This window comes from Sorex araneus, chromosome 1 (assembly GCF_027595985.1).
Source record: "Sorex araneus isolate mSorAra2 chromosome 1, mSorAra2.pri, whole genome shotgun sequence".
Classification (NCBI taxonomy): Eukaryota; Metazoa; Chordata; class Mammalia; order Eulipotyphla; family Soricidae; genus Sorex; species Sorex araneus.
Window position 1 is genome coordinate 78,920,501 of NC_073302.1, and position 3,732 is coordinate 78,924,232.

A 3,732-nucleotide genomic window follows, 5' to 3' on the forward strand; every position below is an offset into this window, starting at 1 on the left:
AGTATTTTACAACTATTAATGGGGTCAGGTAACTAGATTGAGGAAATAAAATGTATGTTTTGTGGTGGTGATATTTGAATTCCTTAAACTGTCCTCTCTACTTGGTAGATGTTTAGCTTTCTCACAGTAAGAGCTTTTTCAGAGACATCCCTAGCTATGCACAGCGGACACAGGGCCCCATCCTCCAATTCTCCAGTGCAAAGTTTGTGCTGCTGGGGTCCTGTGTTACCAGGGATTACATGGGCCACTCTACTGTGCTTGAGCAACACAGCCAGTGGTGCTCAAATGCCCATGTGGTGCTGAGTATCAAACTGGGGTTTGTCATATGTAAAACTTGGGCCTTAGCCCCTGAACTTTCTTTCCAGTCCCTATAATTAAAGGTTTGGATTTTTGTTCGGTTTTGGTTTAGGGGCCACACTCAGTGGTTCTTTGGGAATGATCCTGGCCCTAAATGGTCAACTGGAGCACTCAGTTGACTATTTATGCCTTGCTAGGGATTGAATCTAGATACAAAGGAGTACCTTACCCCTGTATCATAACTCTGGCCCTAAACGTTTAAGGAAATAATGAACTAAGATGTCTATTCCTATTGATTTTATGCCATTAATGGGGAAAATGCTCTTTTTTCTGTGGTGTTACATCCTCCCGTGATATAAATAATTTGAAATATTTTAACATGTTGCTACAAAATAAAACATGTTGATGTGGAAAGAACAAAGTATCCTGGGAATTTATCATTGTCCTTCTTCAAGTGCTACACTAAATATTTACTTCTGTTTCCGGGTTTCCAAATTTCTTTTTAAATATTTATTTAAATGTTATCATAACTATTATTAGATGTATCTATTATGAAACCAGTATTTTTTCCAAATGAAAACACTTATTAGGGCTAGAGAGATAGTACAGCAGAAACAGTCTTTCCTTGTATGTAGCCAACTTGGGTTCAATTTCCAGCACCCCATATGGTCCCCTAAGCCTGCCAGGAATGATTCCTGAGTGTAGAGACTGAAGTGAGCCCTGAGCACCTCTGAGTGTGGCACAAACCCTCTCCCCCCGCCAAAAAAAAAAGAAAAGAAATAAAGAAAAGGAAGGAAGGAAGAAAGAAATAAAGGAATGAAGAAATTACCTATATAAGAGAAATTTAAATATCAGTTTTAATCTGAAAATGAGAGATAAATTTTGTCCATACTATACATTTCTTCTTCCATAAATATGCTTCTGTTTGTTTATTAAAAACGAGTTGTTGGACAAGAAAGATAGTACAGGAAGCAAGGCAGCTTGCACATGGTCAACCAAAGTTATCCCTGAGTGCAAAGCCAGGAATAAGTCCTGAGCATCACCACATATGACCCCCAAAACAAACAGTAATATCATTAATAAATTAAAATGGGATCTTCTAAAGGTTTATTTACTTATTTTTTTATCAAGACAGCATGTTTTACAAAATTGTTTGTATAGAGTTGTTCCAGGCATACAATGTTCCAATGCCAATCCCACCAATGAACGAAATTCAAATAATTTACTACAAAATCAAATGCCTATTCTCATTTACATAACTAAGTTTTAAGCTCTGCCATCTAAAATATATTGCATTAAATTTTATTTGTACTTAGATCTTATTGCAGTAATCAGATAGTTCTTGTTATAAATGAAGCTTTTTTTTGCCTCATTGGCAGGCATAAAACAAATTTATTTTGTATTTCATATTACTTGTTCAAAATAACTTTGAATGGAATTTCAAAAAGAACGAATAATATAATTATCAGAAAATTAAATCAATAAAAGTTAATTTGTGATGATTGATTGATATATGTATATATAAGTATTTTGGCTTTTTGGGTCATGACCGACGATGTTCAGGGGTTAGTCATGGCTCATGCACTCAGGTAATTACTCCTGGCAGTGCTCAGGAGACCATATGGGATGCTGGGAAGTGAACCCAGGTCAGCTGCATGCAAGGCAAATGCCCTACCCTTGTGCTATCGCCCCAGCCCCTAATTGCTATGTATTTTAACCTTTTTTAATCTAGTAGAAACAACCATGTGCACCATTAGTGAGTGTCATACTCAATGCCACATGATGGGAAATTTCTCCTGTCCTTTAAAGGAGCTCTTTTAATGATTCTTGCAAAACTGGTTTCAAGGCTATGAATTCCCTTAGTTGTTGCCTGTCCATGACGCTCTGTATAGATCCTTCAGATCTGAATGGTAATTTAGATGGATAAAGGATTTTTGGTGAGGTGTTCATTCCGTTAAATTTTTTGTACTATATCCTCCCATATTTTCTGGTTTGTAGAGTCCCAGTTGATATATCTGCTGTAATCTTATGATCCTTTGCATGTAAGTGCCTTTTAAAATCTTGCTGATTTCAATATTTTGTCTCCATTTTGTCATTTTGAGTACAATGTGTCTCAATGACACTGTTTCCCTAATTGGGTCTATTTTCTCTGGGACTCTTCAGGCCTCTTGGATCTTGGTGATTGTAATTTTCAACTCTGGGAAGTTCTATAAATAGTCTTGCATTCCACTCCTTAACTTTTAGATATGTCATAAATATCTTTCACCTTAATAAAAGTCATTGTGTAACACTTAGACATGCAAGTTTTTTTTTCACTCAGGATTCCTTTTTGTTGTTGTCATTATTACTGTTGGGTCACAGCCAGACATGCTCAGGAGCTCTTCCTGGCTCTGTGCTTAGCAGTGAGCCCTGGCAATGCTCAGTAGTGGTATCTGGGATTCAAATGAGGGTAGCAGACTCCATAGCACATGCAAAGCACTCCTTACTTCCTATTACTATACGTTTGCCTACTTTCTTATTTTTGTCTCTTACTGAGCAGTTAGTGAACTCTGAATAGGAAATTATACATCTTTTCTGTTCTATGGAATTTTTATAAATTATATTTTATTATATCCTTTTATTATATTTTATTTTATCTCCTTTCCCTGTATTCTCACCTACCAGAAATCTTAGCTATAGTTCTTAGTCTCTCTATCTCTCTATCTCTCTCTTTCTCTGTCTCTCTGTCTATCTGTCTGTCTGTCTGTCTGTCTGTCTGTCTCTCTCTCTCTCTCTCTCTCTCTCTCTCTCTCTCTCAAAGCCACACTCAGCAGTACTCAGAAGCCTACAGGTTTGCACCTGGCAATGCTGCAGGGACCATGTGCTGCTGGGAATTAAACCAGGGTTTGTTTTCCTCCTTTATTTGCTATTATTATGGGGGCCATACCTGACAGTTCTATGAACCATGCAGTGTCAGAAATGAAACTGGGACATTTCACATACAACACATATGTTTTATCAGTTGAGTCACATCATTGCCCTCCTGAATATTTTCTTACTATAGGAAAATGCTGTTTGTTTTCTACATATGCAGCATCTTCTCATGTCTCTAATAAAAATAATAATTTTTCTCTTTTCTCCAGTACTTTTTTCTCACTGCCCCCTTTCCTTACCAAGCCCACCATACCTTACTCCACACACAATTATTTCAGTCTTTTTCATACTAGAAACTTTTCCAGTCTGGTTATTACAGGTTAAAGGTTCTTATTAAAGTTAATAATTTCAAACTCTACGTTGATAGTAAGGAGATGTAACTGGGCCCCTTGGTTGTTGAATTTCTGACAAGAGCCTTTGGGACCGACAATCTTTGGGACTGGTCTCACTCCAGAGTCATGTATCGACTGTGAATGATGAGTCCTCCACAACTTCTTGAAGGTCATTCACCCAAACCCTGAC